Source organism: Leopardus geoffroyi, chromosome A1 (genome assembly GCF_018350155.1).
Source record: "Leopardus geoffroyi isolate Oge1 chromosome A1, O.geoffroyi_Oge1_pat1.0, whole genome shotgun sequence".
NCBI classification, from domain to species: domain Eukaryota; kingdom Metazoa; phylum Chordata; class Mammalia; order Carnivora; family Felidae; genus Leopardus; species Leopardus geoffroyi.
This window is the reverse complement of record NC_059326.1, coordinates 128,111,756-128,128,016: the sequence shown is the minus strand read 5'-3', so window position 1 is coordinate 128,128,016 and position 16,261 is coordinate 128,111,756. Positions and strand designations below refer to the sequence as shown.

Here is a 16,261-nt window from a genome sequence, read left to right as displayed (position 1 = left end):
GCACTCTCTCAAATTATTTCACGTTCCTTTCACTTTGTATGTAAAAGGATGGTCTAGTGTAGCCTGTAACTCAATTTGAAGCCATTTAAGTGCCATGCTTTGTTTGAAATGATACATCAGACTCTTTGTACTGTATTTCCCACTGTCTTATCCGAAAACCAGGTTAGCACAGGCAAGTCCTGGGGTTATTAGAACATTCTCCTGACAATTTGTCTGGCTTTCAAAATTACTTGATAGGGATTTTCTGTTTTGTGGCCTCTCTGACTCTCATTAAGTAGTTAATCTTCCTCTCACCCAGTATGGGACTGTGAAAAGAAAATCAGAAAATGAAATTGGAAGATTAGAGGTCAGAAGAAACTGGTTAGCTTCTTTGTTTCTTTAATTCCCGGTTGCAGGTAAAGAATATGATCAATTACATTTCTCTGAGCTTGATCTGCACTTTCTTCGACTTAATACCATCAGCACCTAGTTAGTATCAGTGCCTGGCATGTGAAAAATGCCTTCACTAAATAGGTTGATCACATTATGGAGGATAGCTATAAAAAAATTTAGCAACCTCATAATAAAGTAGAAATAACATCAGTAGCCTCCCTGCCAACTGGTCACTGTGCACAGCACTGATTCTCTTTGGTATTCTGAAAGCAGTAAATGGAGAGGGGAGCCTGGATGGCTCAGCTGATTAAGCATCTGACTTCAGCTTCAGTTCTTGAGTTCCAGCCCTGCATCAGGCTCTCTGCTGTCAGCACAGAGCCCACTTTGGATCTGTTCTCTGCCACTTCCCCACTTGTGCATGTGCACTCTCTCTCAAAAATAAATAAACATTAAAAAAAGAATGATGTAGAAATATTTTCATGGTAAGTAAGTAGAAGATGACATTAATTTGTTTATTTTTAGAGAGACAGTGGGAATGCTAGTAGGGAAGAGTGGGGGGGGGGGGAGAGAGAGAGAGAGAGAGAGAGAGAGAGAGAGAGAGAGAGAGAGAATCTTAAGCAGGCTCCATGCTCAGCACAGAGCCCAGTGGATGGATGTGGGACTTGATCCCACAACCCTGGAATCATGACCCAAGCCAAAATCAAGAGTTGGATCCTCAGCCAACTGAGCCACCCAGTCACCCCAAAGATGACATTTTAAATCAAAGGCCAGAGTTAATGTTTTGGAGTTGCATGTAAGGACTGCATGGTTAAGTGGAGGCCCTATTGAGAGAATCTCTACTTGTTATTTCCAATGGCTTTACTCTGTCATTAGAAAGATTAAAAGAAATCTTCACTGAATTAGAATCCTAGGTGACCTTCTTCGGGAAATAGCGCTCTGGGCCCATGACATGTAGAAACGTTTTGCATGTTAGTGACGTTGACTTCTGTCTTCTGTTTTCCCCTGGCACTTACCTTGTTTATCTGAAATAAAATTGATTAAAATGACCCATAATAAGGAAAAGTAAGTTGTAAGAATAGACATAAAGATAAAAAATGTAGTATGAGCTTTAAAAATAATCTGGGTTATATAGTCATGATTATGAAACATTATTCTGGTCTGAATGAAGCATACTGTCCAGCTTCTATACTTGATGTTTATTAGTAATACCTTTCAACATTTGTAAACTAAGAGATGATACACCAGTGAGTTCTCTTGGCCCTGCCTTCCTGTTTATGTTATAAATTTTTTTTTAACATTTATTTATTTTTGAGACAGAGAGAGACAGAGCATGAACAGGGGAGGGGCAGAGAGAGAGGGAGACACAGAATCTGAAACAGGCTCCAGGCTCTGAGCTGTCAGCACAGAGCCCAACGTGGGGCTCGAAATTACGGACCGTGAGATCATGACCTGAGCCGAAGTCGGACTCTTAACCAACCGAGCCACCCAGGCGCCCCCTGTTTATGTTATAAGTTAGAGTCCTAAATTACAGTCGTTGGTTTTTTTCCTCCCTTTTGTTACAATTAAAAAACTATCTCAATAATCACATCTGTGGTTATCATTTTTGCAGTGATCTTTTGGAGATAAGATTGCTTATTTTCCCATCTCCAGACCAGCTTCTCAGCCTTACTTCCCTCTCTTGGTTGTGGTATATTTGATTTTCAAGTCATGAAAATGAGAAATCTGAGCTTCATCTTGGTCTCTCTCCTCTGTCTCTGAGCTACTGACTCATGGTAATTTCTTTTTGGCATGTGTTTTACTTCTGGACCCTGTGTCTAGCCTCACTTCATTCAGTTTCTCAGATAATAACCTTTTACCTAATCACCAACCCTTTGGTCTCTCCTACTTTATTTCATTTCCTCCACTGTCATAAGACAAATAGCAGTTGTGCTATTTTTGTGATCAAAACCTGCTATAGCTCCCTATTACCTTCAAAAATATAATAAAAATTTGGAGACTGTTCATTGGAAAACATTGCATTGTTGATAATGGCAACACATTAGAAACAACATAAATGTTCAACAACAGGGGGCTCATTAAACAAAACATAATTTAAACCTTATGGTGAAATTTATTTGACCATTAGAGGTGTTGGTTTTGAAGAATATTTAATGTGTGTGAAATGTAGCAGAACATAATATTGAATATACCATCATAAAAATGAAATACAAAACAATATTTTTGTTTATATACATGTTTTCCTTTTTGGCTACATTTTTCACATTTTCTATAATGAATGTTCATTGTTTTTATAATCAGAAAAACTTTAACAGGATGTGGAAGGGAACTTAGGAATTATTTAGTTTAGTTGTTTTTAATATATTTTTGGACCATAGACCTCATTGAGGATCTGATGAATGATAAGAAACTTTTCTCAGAAAAATGAACATGTGACCATAGACAAAAATTTTGTCATATAATTTTGGCGGGATTTTAGATCACAGATTAAGAAAAATTTTAGGGGCGCCTGGGTGGCTCAGTCGATTGAGCATCCGACTTTGGCTCAGGTCACGATCTCACAGCTTGTGAGTTCAAGCCCCGCGTCGGGCTCTGTGCTGACAGCTCAGAGCCTGGAGCCTGCTTCTGGTTCTGTGTCTGCCTCTCTCTCTGCCCCTAACCCACTCGCATTCTGTCTCTGTCTCTCTCAAAAATAAACATTAAAAAAAATAAAAAAAAGAAAAAAAAAGAATTTTAAAGTACAATTTTCTCATTGAGGAGAAAATGCAGGGTAAAGATTGGCCAACTCTCCCATAGGGGAATTGTAGGAAGAGTCCAGACTAGATCTTGGGTTTTTAGCATTTGCCCTGAAACTGAGTTCTCCAGAGACTTGGGATTGCATTACAAGTATCCTTCCAGTTATATGCTTCTTATGGATGCTCTGGAAGTCTGTGAGGCACCAGACCATACTTGAAGAAGTTCTCCTTTACATCTGTGGAGAGACTTCAGGGTGGTTGTGGTTGCTGCTGTTCAAGGGAGTGGCTCCCCTCCTCCTCCTCCCTGTGAGACAAGGTTTTATTACACCAAGGGGAATAGCTTCTGAGTCATTGATGACTCCTAGAAGTAAGCATATATAATGTATGTCTGGGAACAGACCTTTTAGATACCTTTTACTTTCTTATTCCTGCCCTCCTGGCCATACTTTATGATTTTATTGTGTGCATGGTGATAGGCTTTTGCTCTGACAATGTTTGTTTTCTTCTCTTATCTGGCAGTTTCCTTTATGTGAGCTTGAGCATGTTAATGATGGCAGGGCAGGACACGACCTCTGCGCTTGGGTCATTCATTGTGGTGGATGCCATAGTAGTGCCCTGCCTGGTGCCTGAATGGTCGGCAAAGTACAAGGCTAGAAAAACCTCTCTTTCCCTGGCTTTGGGCAATTCTGTCTTCGCAAAACCTTCAGCTAGGCAGTGAGGAGAAAACACGACCAGTACCAGCAACACATTCAGTAGAATCTGCCTTTCAACTGGGAATGAAGGGAGAGATGCCCTTACTTTGTCAGAAAGCCCTGAAGGGCCCTGATAAATCTTGCCACAGACAGCAGATTTTGTAGATAAAGGAGGAGTATTTTCTTTGGTGCAATAAATCTGCAAACATAGATCTAGAAACAGCTGTCTGATAATTTTTTGCAAGTTGTTAAGCCCTCTACAATCTAATCTCTGCAGAGAGCCTTGAATCAAAATAGAGGTTGGAATCCCTGCATTGAACAAAGCAGTGGTATAAAAGGTAAGAGAACATAAACATTTTTTAGTACTTCCGAGTACCAGGACTGGGAAAGGTACTTTCACAGTTATTGTAACACTTACTGCTGGGGAAATGCTGTAGTGTACCTGGTGCTATCCTTATTTTATACATGGGGAAACTGAGGCTCAAAGGGTAAATGTTCTGTCCCAGGGCACGCAGCTAAGAGGCTAAGCTGAGTGTATCTGCTTCCACCTCAGGTTCTTTTTCCTGTAGAATAAGTAGCCCATATGGTGGCATATTGTTTTGGAGCATCCTAATTTTCTTTTATGTGTATGTATATTTGAAATATTTTTATTTATGTACTGTAGTCTCATTAAGGGGTGCCTGGGTGGCTCAGTGGGTTGAACAGCTGACTCTTGATCTGGGCTCAGGTCATGATCTCACAGTTTTGTGAAATCGAGCCCCACATTGGGCTCTGTGCGGACAGAGCGAAGCCTGCTTGGGATTCTCTGTGTCCTTCTCTCTCTGCCCTTCCCCTGCTCTCTCCCCCTCTCAAAATAAATAAATTAACTTAAAAAAAATACAAGTTAGGAAATAAAGGGGCACCTGGGTGGCTTACTTGGTTAAACATCTGACTTTGGCTCAGGTGATGATGTCATGGGTGGTGAGTTCTAGCCCTACACTGGGCTCTCTACTGTCAGCACAGAGTCTACTTTGGATCCTCTGTCTCCCTCTTTCTCTGCCTCTCTCTCTCTCAAAAATAAATAAGCATTAAAAAAAGCAAAGAAAAAAAACCAGAAAGGCATAAGCATACACATGTGCATGCATACACCCAATAGTCCTATCCTGTCCACTGCTGCCTGGTAGCTACCTGGTAGAATAATGGGCCTTGATAAAGGTTTCCTTTCTTCTCTCTGTTAATATACTCTTAGATTTATTTTTCCCAGTCCTTTCCCCCAAGCAAATTCCTGATGTTATTTAAAATGTGTATAATTACATTAATTAGTTAATTCGTAATTGTTAATTAATATAATTAGTTAATTATTTTTTGCCAACTGCTTCATTCTGTCACCTAGTTGAGTGATGTTCTTCAGCTGTCATCTCGATACAAACTTTCTGGTGGTAGGAGATGCAGGAAGAATGAAGCAGCCCCTGGGTAGTCTGGGCAGAAACCAAAGGGGTCATGATAATACTATAGGCTTTTCTTCAGTCCTCTTGGTGGCCTCTAAAGGAAAAGGGTCAGGACATTATCATTTGGCCGGCAGCACAGAAGAACAGAGGGATGATTTTTGGGTAGGCACAGAATACAAGATCAAATGCGTCCGGTGACTTTGTATTTCCACTTCACCGAGAATCCTAAGAAGACGGATAGGTGTGACTTTCAGAGCCCTTCGTTCTACCCTCTTAGAAATGAAGTTTTAAGTTTATTGAGTTAGGGTGTGTATGTATAAGACTGGGCCAGGGTAAGAGAGGGAGGCCTGAGGCAGGTAGCTGGCACATGGTGTGGATGCTGTCATAGTTCAGCAATAGAAACCTGGAGGCAGCTGGGTCTCTCGCCCTTCCCACAAGCCCCGCCGTGAGTATCCTCCCCATACAGGCTGCCCGAGGGTGAATGTGCAGCAGCCTCGGAATCTGCCCACAGTGTGGGGTGCAGAGTAAGAAAGGGGAACAAGTTAGAAATACAGAGACTATCTGGAGGCTGACCTTTTTCTTCGACAGAACCTTGAGATTTCTAGACTCTTGAACTTTAGGATTTCCTTCCTTAACAAATCTTACGAAAAAGTAGTCTGATTCCACTTTCTGTGTCTCTTGAAACTGCTTTCACAGGGTTTTCCATTAGCCTGCTGTGGGGAAGCAAACTGCACTGTTTTCAAGAGATGTTAATGTCTCTAAATAGTTTTTTTTTTTTTTTTTTTGTCTTTCTCCCTTCCGTTTACTGATGTTAACATTGTGTTCAAGGCAGGAGCATCTGCTCCAGTTGGAGCGTCAACAGTCAGCTCAACCCTTGAAACATCTGCCTGTTCTTCCTGTCGCATGTAGCGCCCCACTTCCTGCCTTCTGCTACTTCTCAGCAAGCCTGGTTAGGCAAAGCACCCGTCCTCCTGTGTCTGTGTGCAGCTGCTTGTGCCAAGCTGTCAGCTCTCTCAGGAGAGACCAGCATTCTCTGAACTTCTGTGCCTTCGTGATGTTCACTGATGTGAGTGGGGCTTTGTGTCTTTACTAACTTGAAGTGAATGCAGTTGTCAGAGAAGCTGCTTCAGCAAGCCCCTTACCCTCCTCTGCCATCCCAGCACTCAGCTTGGAAAGGTGGCATGGTGTCCCAGAACAAGGGTAGCATTTGGTGAGGAGCAGTGTGTTAGCATTGGACCTGAGACACAGGTATCATAGGATGGCTCCTGAGACCCATCATATGCCTGGGTCGGGTTGCCGTGTCAGGGAAGGAGGAGTGTAAGAAAACAGGGAGGCTTTCCCAGGGAACACTAGTAATCCCAGGGTTGGACCTTGAACTGTCTTATGTGCACCTGTGTGATAAAGTTCACTGTTATGTCCTGCCTTGGCCTGTGGTAAAACTGGCCCTAATCGCAAGTTCCCTTTCCTATTGTGCTCCTGTGGATAAGGCACTCTGGCCAAATGAGTTTTCTTATCACATGAACCGAGCACAAAGTCGGCTTCACCTTGAGTGAAGGCAGGGCTTTAGTTCCCTGCCAGCTTATGGAGTTTTTCAAACATGCCAGTCCCATCCTCTTGTGGCATCATCATCCTATTGTCATGACGGTTACTACAAAACCTGTCTCCCATAGCCTCTGCTTGTTCTGTCTGTTCCTGAGTGAACCCCCATGTGGCCTTGTGTGGCAAGCAGTGGCCGGCCCTGGGCTATGAGCAAATGTGCCTAGAGAACTGTTGTGGGTCTCAGGTGTTCAGTATTGGGTGTTATGTGTTCAGTGCTCCCCGTATCCCGAGGGTGGAAGCCCCTCCCTCACCGGTGGATGGAAGGAGAGGTGATCAGAATACCAGAATGCACTGTGCCTGTTATTTTCATTCTTGGAATGTATCAGGTGTGTTTCCACTTTCCAGCTATTTGCCCTCTTCCCTGTAAACTACACAGAACAGGGAACCTGTCTGTAATTGTCATCACTAGACCCGTGGTGTCTAGCACAGTGATGCCTGGCTCTGAGCATGTACTTGATAAATAATTGTTGAATAAAAGAGTGAGTGCATTTGAAGGCCCCTTTCTAGGTGAGGAACACAGTATATGTTCTCTCTCTCCAGCTATCGAGTTTAAACAGTCGAAGTTCCAGGATGGAGTAGGGGTGTGAGCCAAGTGCCCAGTTCCCTGCTAACTTTTCCAAGTTCCTCCAACCTCACAGGTATCCCAGTAAAGAGAAGAATGGATCCTGAAGACATAACCCACATCCCTAGTTTAAAGTCAGTGTCAGATTGATGTGCTTTTGTTGGTACAGACTTTGCTTAATGTTGCTGATTTGGCAACCAGCTTTACTTTCCACCTTCTGAGGCATCTTGTTCCATTTGCCTAATGAAGTTGAAAGGAATTTAGTGCCTGTCTCTCTGAATTTCATTTTGCCTGGGCTCTCTTCTCCAATTTTAATTTGTTCATGGAGCAAGCTGGTGCCCATAAATGAGAGAGGATGGGGGTGGCTTGAAGAACATTCATTCCAGCGCTTTTGTGATTTCTTTAGCTTAGGTACCATCTTATTGTTTTGTACTGAGGTCAAATTAGCACACAGAATTGTCTCAGACAGATGAGGACAGAACCATCTCTGGAGAATTTGGCCTCTCTCATACTTGGAGAAATCTATCCTTGATTACCCTTTGGTTGTTTTCATGAAGATCTGAGCTTGGGGGGAATCTGAATATCTTTTAGATCCTCGGTCTTATTTTGTGGGGCTTATCTTTAGTGCGTTTCCACTTCTGAAAATTTTCCCATGTTTTATCCATCCTTCTCAATGTAAGTCTCACCTTTAAAAAATTAAACTCATATCTATTTTCCTCTGGGGATTCTTTCCTGCATTTATCTCTTTGTTTCCCTTTGAGAACACCCCAGGTTTTTTAGTTTATTTTTCACATGTGGTAGCGCCTAGGTTGTCAATTTTGTTCATTTTTGCCTTCCAAAGCCAAGGACTTGGAGGCATTTCCTTTTCCTTTCAGAGTGCTTTACACAGCGCTACTCTGGTCACAGGCTTTTTCAAGATTTGCTGCCTGATGGTGTGATAGTAGGAAGCAAGTAGGGATGCTTCCATGAGGGTGGGGGTCGTTCATCAGGAGACAAGACAGCAAAACTGGTGTGAGTTGTGTGACGTCACAGTAAATGGATTCACAAGGCATCCTGTGCTCTGTATGTTGAAGCAGTGGAAACGCCATGAAGAATTTTCTTCCAAGAGCAGTTTGGCCAGGTAGCTTCCCAGATGTTGCTAAATTCTGCTTTAGCTGTTTTGTGGGGCTCACGTTAACGTGTCTCCCAGTGCTAGTGGAGATGATGACGCTGGAGGTATTACTCTTCTTGTCGTTTCTTCTTTGCCTGCATTTATAATCTGCTCTTGCAACATTACTTCTCTCACTTACGCAAACGGGCTTAGCAGTTGGAGGTGCGGTGAGTTAGAACTTACACAGAGCATGTGGTCACTGTTGCCTCTGGTGAGAAGGAGCAAAGGAAAAGAGGAGCAGGGAGGATAAGCCAAATCGTTATTTTAGTGTTTTGATTTCCAGTAAGGCAGTAGATGTTAAAGGTGTTTCCCTGACAGTTACCCTAAGACATCTGCCTTAGAGATTTAGCAAAACTCTCTCTGTGGGGTGATTGGTTCTGAACTTCATTAACAGCAGCTTGGTCGCTTGAATGAAGTGGGTGTAGCACAGGTGGGTTAGCACAGAGGCAACACCTCTGTGTTAGCAGGCAAACCCACCTCAGCAACCAGCGCTAATTGGCTCCCCGGGGAAGTCCCAAGAGAAGCTGTCGATCACCATGCCTGGTTTTTTGTTTATAATTTGTTGTGATTTCTCCTCTCCTGCTCCTTCTCCACCCTCATCCAGACTGTCTCTCCTTGTGCAAATAACAAATGGTAGTCCGGAGTACAAAAAATTAGAAAGTCGGGGTGCATCTTACTTTGATTCCAACTGCATTTTGTCTCTACATTGTATTCTCCCCAGGGTTATCTTACAGAATGAGAGGTGAGACTTATCTCTATGCCACCTTCCCCTCATTACCCCTGTTAGTTTGCAATAACACCCTATCTTCTGGGAGGGATGGTCTCTCAGGTGCATCTGACAAAGCTAAGAAGTACTGTTGAAATCTAAGTGTACAATGTAAGTGCGTTTTAGAAGGTGATTTCTGGTTTTACTAATGTGACTTGCATTCTATTCTGCTGAACACTGGAGATGATCCTAGAGTCTTTGATATTTTTGTTAAATCATTATATTTTAAGATTAAATCACAGGACAAGGAAACCCTTCTCTTTCTGTAGGATATTAGATTTAAAATAAAAAATGGCTTCCTGTGGTCCAAGGACTCTTCTGTTAAAAAGATAATGATCATAGTAGGTACAATTACTAAACACTTCACATATGAGGGACTACCACGATCCTGACTTTATAGGAAGCAATTGAGGGTCATGGGTCAAGGTCCCACAGTAGGTAAATGTCAGGGTGTGTGACCCAGAAGGGAGAGTCAGGATTTGACATTGGGTATCCCTGACTCCAAAAGCCTGTACTCTTAGAAGCTACACTGTGCTGCCCCCTTTCATGTCCAAAGTCTTTTAGCCCCACTTCGAAATAATTGAAATTAGTTATTAGACCAGGTGTTCTTTCCTTTGTTTGAAGGTCAGAACCATCTCAGTTGTAGTTAGCTAACCATTCTTCAGTTGTGCTATTTCATGTTGTGTGTTCTGGCCCATAATGAGTTAGTATTGTTGCTCTACACAGGTGATGATAAGCTTTGTGGATAGTGATGGTAGATCACATGAACCTTAGCATGCATATTTTCCCCCTTTGTTTCTTGCGCTAAGATGGAAGGTTAGTGAGGGGTCCAGAGAGCTTTGTGGAGCAGTCTATTCCAGGATTACGCAGACGGAGTTGAAGTTCTGTCTCCCACCCAGTGACAGGGCATGATTAGCACCAAGAGGACACAGGGAGAACTTAAGCTTTTTCTGGTGAGTGTGTGATGTTGGACAGTAGGTTGGGGGGAATTCAAAGGAATAACCACTTGTGGAAACATTTTTATGTATTTCCTGCACACATGGGACCCCAAAAGTTGTCTATTTCTTCTTATTATGTACTTAATTTAAGATATTTTTCTTTTGGCTTGTGCTTATGAGAGGATTTAAGCTTGATCAATGCAAGTTAATTTTTAAAGGATCATCAAAACCTCTAAACCTGAGGCATTATCCTTAGGTTGTAAGTGTTAAACTCAGTCCACCCCCTTGTTTCATAAAGAGCAAAATTAATCTGGAGACCTTTAGAGCTAATTAATTTGGATAAGCCAAAATCTTACATATTCTTATTTTAAATGAGAGGGATTTTAGTGCTGTAGTTCTTTTCATATTGTTCTAAAGTAAAGTTAAATTGAATAGAAAGGTAGACAGGTTAGTTACACATTGAAACTCCTCTAAAGCCTTCTCAGTATCATTTCCTTTTAGCAGTTGATTATACACAGAGACTTAGGGAAGGGTACATGGGAGAAAAGGAATTGGGTTAAACCTTCCTGGATTCTGACTTGGAGTATAAAAATTGGTTCTGAAAATCAAAGTTTGGAACATTAACTGGAGCACCACTTCTCTAATGTACCTTGGTCAGCAGTTACCATCCCAGGATTCAGGGTTGTTTCTATTTGATGAAGAAATGGGATACAAAAATGCACATGTAATTCAAATCATACTTTAGCCACAATTTTTACCTTCTTCTGTGGTATCCTACATCCCCAAAATAAATCTCTCTTGGAAAGAACTCAGTATAATAACTTGTTTCCAGTCTTCTTCCATTTTCATGTCTCCCCATAGGATAGACAGAGGTGCCAGTAAACAATAAAATGATCAAAAGACGAGACAAAGGAGTGGAATAGGAGGCAGAGTCTCTCGATAGCAGACAGAAAGGATGGCCAGCCTCTGACTCACAGCCTGTCTTGAAAGATTGGCAATGACTTTGAAATTTGATCAAGTCCATCTCTTTTCCTTTAGGCAGGACTGTGTTTGTATCTTTCCCAGTGGATGATAATCTGTCCTATTTTTTTAATGAACTTCCAGTGTGGAGGGCACCAGCCCTCTCAGGAACTCATTGTGAAGGTAGATAGTTTTCAGGGAAGGATTCTGTTATTGTTGATTTTTGTTGTTCATCGCCTCCTCTGGGATGATCAACTTTGTAGGAACAGAGTTGCATCCATATAAAGTCATTGTCTCTGGAGCTTAAACAGAGTAACAGAGAACTTTACTACCCTAGAGAACAACTAGTCTGATCCCTTTACTGTGACTGGTGTCTCCTCCACATTGAGAATGCAGGCTTTTCTCTTTTAAATTCATGTTGTATTGTTGACTTCTTTGCTCTTTAGACCTTCCCAGTTTTTGCCAACTCTGTGTATTGGTAGTGTTTCTCTGCTCTCTGCTAACATTTTGCTGTTTTTGTCCTCAATAACTAAAATTTGTGAATGCTATTGTTGTCTGTAATGTCTAGGCCATAAGATTAGCATGGGAATGACTCCAAGTTATGGGCTCCAGCCCTGTTTCTGCCACAGCTACCAGTATGACTTGGGGTGAGTAACTTTACTAAGTATCTTTGAGTTTCATTTCATCACTGTTAAATGTGTGGCTGGTTTAGAGCAGTTTCTCAGTGAGTTTTCCAAGGAATGTTGATACATACAATGTAAGAAATGGTCCAGTTTTTAAATAGGTGGTGGTGATGCTCATGGTGATGGTGCCGGGGTGAGCACAGGATTAAACTTCCTCAAACAGATTTTTTTTTTTACTGGAAGACTTGAGTCTTTAAAAAAGTACATTGTTAATCATCAAATCTTCAGAAGAGGTTTCCTAAATTTATCCAGTTATGATGCCTTTCTTCCCCTTTAATACTACATTCATGTCATCTACTTTGGGCCAGGTTCAAAGTACTCCCTTTACTACTTATCCTAAAAGGGGAATAAAACTGCCAGAAGAGTGTTCAGGGCTCTCTAGTTTATGCATTCTGTGGTTCCACTTTTGCTTCATGAGCTGTATGAGGGCAGGGGTCTTTTCTTATTCATCCTGTATAAAGAGGGTCTAGTTTAGTGCTTGGTGCCTACAAGATATTTAATAACTGTGCTGAATTGGGTTAAACTGTTGATAAATGGAAGAAACTGCCTTGAAAATTTTTGAGCTGCTTGTCACAGAAATTGTTATTAGAGACTGGATTTTTGAAATGAATGGAATTTGTAGCCAAGATGATACGTAAAATCAGGAATTTATGAGAGTTTCCTATGGTTATAAATACAGTATCACAATAACATTACTCATAGATAACCTCCAATAGGTTAGAAAAGGACAAAGTATAGCTTTGTAGGCAGTTTTTATTGGTAAATTCCTTTCCTTGGTTTGAATAAAGTTTTTGATCACCTCAAGTCCAGATTCCTCCTGGGCGCATGGAATTACTAATCTGGAAGTCCAGATTAACCATACATAAAGAGGGACAAGACCCCAAGAAATTTACTTCATCTGTGATCTTGTACAATGCCACTGTGTTGTTAGGAATTTCATTCACTAAATTTAGGATGAGTTTGTTTTTCTGTTTTGCTATTCCATTACTCTGCTGTATTTCTTACAAGTTTTTGGAGAGCGCAATATATGTCTCATATGCATATATCTCTCCTTTGGTACATAGTGTTTTATGATTACAGGAAGAACTCAGTAAATATTTGCTGGGAAAATTAATAGATGAATATGGTGGCTTTGACATTTTTCCAATTTATCATCGAAAGTTAGATAGTAAATATGATGAATTTATGCTTAGCAGAAGTTCAAGCATTGAAAATAGGGAAAAACAGGAAAAAATTACCTATCATTCCACTGCCAGAGAATAACTACCATTAAGACTTCAGATTATTTCCTTCTACACATACTGTATACAGAGGAATTTTTCATATAGAGTTATAATTGTGTCGTATATATAATTTTGTGTCCTGTTTTTTTTCACTTGAAATGATACAAAGTGTTGATCAACATTAGATATACTATTTTATATGTAAGAAATATTTCACAAGAAAAATTAAAAAACCATAGAAGTCCCAGGTGACATGATTTTCACAAATAAAATTTTCACATTTTTCGTGTATGGGTTTCTTAAGCATTCATTCTTTTATAATCATATTTCTAATTAGGCTTTTTCTCCATTTTATTTGTATTGAATTATTTTGCTATATGAAAGGGCTGTGGTAAGCATTTTGGGCATGAGCCCTTTCTTGGTTTTCCTTGTGAACATTTTCAAAACATAATGTAACTATTGGTGAACTGCTTTTCAAAAATTATACTGTTATTTCTTCTCTCTACCTACCAGTGTACCAACATTCTCAACTCATTGCAATTTCACCAAGAATGAATATTTTTTTTAAACTTTTAAAAATTTTGATTAACTTTCAAGGTAAACGGTTCCTTATTTTGTTTCATTGTGTGGTCTTATTAGTGAGCTCCAATTTTTCTCCTATATTTTTTACACATCATTTTTGTTCTTTTATGAACCGTCCATTCACACCTTTTTATTTATTTTTCTTAATGGATTATATGAATGCTTCATTCCACAGAGTGCTATTTCCTGCAGGTGTGAATACATACAGCATCGTTTTAGCTGCTGCCTGAGCATGTGTAAGCAGCAGAGTGAAGCCGCCATCACTGTGGGCAGCCAGAGCAGGCTGCTGTGGAGACTGTTTTGTAATGCAGCACCGAGGAGGGAGCGAAATTACTAAACAGCCCCCCTTTTCCGTTAGGTTAGCATTGCAAAAGCCAGTCTTGGCTAGTAAGGTGTGTGTGCCAGGCTTCATTCTTCCCTTTGTGTCAGCTATTATTAGACCCAGAAATTGCCAGTAAATTGGGGCTCTGGGCATATTTTGGTTTATGCTGCTGTCTGAATTCTGAAGTGTTGCAACTACTCAATATGGTTTGCTCTTCACTTGAGCAAATTGCCAACAGCTTGTATGTGACTCCTTAAGAATAACGAGAATCAACCTCATTTTAGGAGTGGGGACAGATTGTGTCTGTATTTGGCAACCCACATTCCACTGCAGCTGGGATTGCTTAAGACACTCCATGGAGGTGAGGGGCCTTATTGACAGAGAAAATGTCCATTTTGTCTGAGGGGCTGCTGAGTTTTGTCAGCATTTGTTGGCAATGACGCTTTCTGTAGCATGGCTTCACCCTCCAAAGCACTGGACGTGACACAAGTAATGTAAGATCGCTGCAGTCTATTTCTGTCTTTTGTCATTTTATGAGGGAGCAAAGTGCTAAATGTCTTCAGACAGAACCTTCTAAGGACTCCTTGTGAAACAAGACAAACTTGGAAAAAAATACATCAAATAATGCAGATTGTATATTTTCTTATACTAATTTTTTTGTCTTGCATGAAACACTCAGAAATAGTTCGAGTATTGTTAGTGCCACGGAAATAGTCATACAGCAAAGAAAAGAAAAGCTCTTTCCACTGAATAGCAGAGATTTTGTGTGGGACAATTAAGAATAGGTGGAAATGCTTGGAGAATCTTTCCTAAATTCTATTTTTATCATTTTTTTTTCCTTAAGATTTAATCTTTTCAATGACTCACCAATGTAGATAGCATTAATATTCCCCTTTCACAGATTAGGAGCTGGAGGCAAAAAGATTAAAAGACTGCACATCTCATTACTGGCTGAATCAGATTATGTCTAAACATCACGATGATATAGTCTATATTATTAGCAACTAATAAAAGTGCTTCTTGCACTTTAAGTTTTCTACATAATTTTACACATGATACTGCACATGCATTAGTAGATGGCTGTGAAGCCCCAATCAAGTGATGGCTGCAGTATTATAGGGAAGGACACCATAGAAAACCCATGTGTTAATACTGATTATAATTATTTTTACTTTAGTTGGAAAGATAGGTGAGTTCTGGCAAGAGACATTCTCTCTGAAACACTTCTTTCGTCTGTAAACTGGAATAAATAATGCTGCACCTTGAAGGGCTGGACAAGATAGCATCTTTGACTGACTGTCCAAAGAATAATATATTTCCAGTTGTGTCTTTGAGGAGGTAGGGATACTGACATATGTATGAAGGAGCATGAGTAGGGTATAATGGCATAATGACGGTATCATGGGAAGAAATCTTTTTTTTTTTTTTTTTGCCTCTTAATGTAATGTTGACATTCTGGGTGAACCTTAGACTCTGTGGTTGTCAAGGAATCTTAAACCAAGAACAAAGAGATCGTTTCTGCTTTCCCACATAGCAATGTTCCTCCTTTGAGAAACATTAGTCTCTGCTTTGGCAGTGGTATATTATCTTTTGCTTATCATGCCTATCTAACAAATAATTTTAGAAGGGTATAGCAAAAAGAGTTTTATCTAAGAGACTTTTCAAGGAATCAAGGTTGCTTGATGATTCTTTTTAGAAGCATGGAAGATTCTTAAAGCATAGTGTCTTTATGGCTTGTTAAACTAGCCCTTTATTAAACTAATAGTTCTGTGAATTATTTACCATTGAGTCAGGTTCCTTTTTGTTCTGTCCATTTACAGGCTAATGTGGGCCATATTGTTTCTGAAATATTCTAAATCATTATTCTGGAAATCAATACATGTGGCTTCTTTAGATTTAATACTCTTGACTTCAGTACTAATTCCAGGTATGTCAGGTGGGTGTTATTATCTGAATAACTGTAAAGATAGGTTAGTATTAATTAACATAATTGTGCCTTTTCTCTTCACAATTTTGTTTTGCTAGAATTGTAATAACAGTGTTTCCAATAAAAACACCACCTGAGATGTACCTTCCTTTCTCATAGGATAGCTCTTTACTTTAAAGCTGAGATGTCCTTTCAACTCTGAAGCACCTCTGATTTTCCAGAAAGGACTAATCTAATGCTGTGAAGCAGACAAAATCCTTTTAACATATTCCCACTTTATGGCCAATGCCAGAAAAACATTTATCAGCCTATTGTTGTTTTAAATG

The 16,261-nt window shown here is 40.2% G+C and overlaps 1 protein-coding gene across 6 annotated transcripts in view; it reads left to right on the top strand.

The window, feature by feature from the left end:
• PDE4D (phosphodiesterase 4D) overlaps window positions 1-16,261 on the top strand; it is a 1,416,267-nt gene that overhangs the window by 232,910 nt on the left and 1,167,096 nt on the right. The window contains exon 1 of one of the 6 annotated variants that reach the window (XM_045493924.1): window positions 4,092-4,134. The exons of 2 other annotated variants lie outside the window; for them this stretch is intronic. The gene's annotated coding sequence lies outside the window, so the exon portion shown is untranslated. Of the gene's footprint in view, window positions 1-4,091; window positions 4,135-6,032; window positions 6,290-16,261 lie in introns of those variants that run through there. 3 more of the 6 variants (XM_045494001.1, XM_045494003.1, XM_045493916.1) reach the window with 3 other exon arrangements.